The sequence below is a fragment of the Gavialis gangeticus genome, unplaced genomic scaffold (genome assembly GCF_001723915.1).
Source record: "Gavialis gangeticus isolate Ggan-Ray unplaced genomic scaffold, GavGan_comp1, whole genome shotgun sequence".
Lineage (NCBI taxonomy): Eukaryota > Metazoa > Chordata > Crocodylia > Gavialidae > Gavialis > Gavialis gangeticus.
Genome location: NW_017729022.1, coordinates 49,340,418 through 49,340,646, shown reverse-complemented (window position 1 = coordinate 49,340,646; position 229 = coordinate 49,340,418).

Below are 229 nucleotides of genomic sequence, written 5' to 3'. Positions count from 1 at the left end.
TGCGCACATGCACACATCATATTTATCCACACACACACATACACACCTCTACCCACATACATATATATACACATTCATACACAAACACACAAGTATATACTTTGGTTAGGCGTGAGTGTGCGTGTGCATACAAGCATGTGTGGCACAAGCTTTCCAGGACAGACCTCACGCCATCACGCTGCGTAAGGACACGCAGGCAGCAGTGCATTGGGGGGGGGGGGGGGGGGGG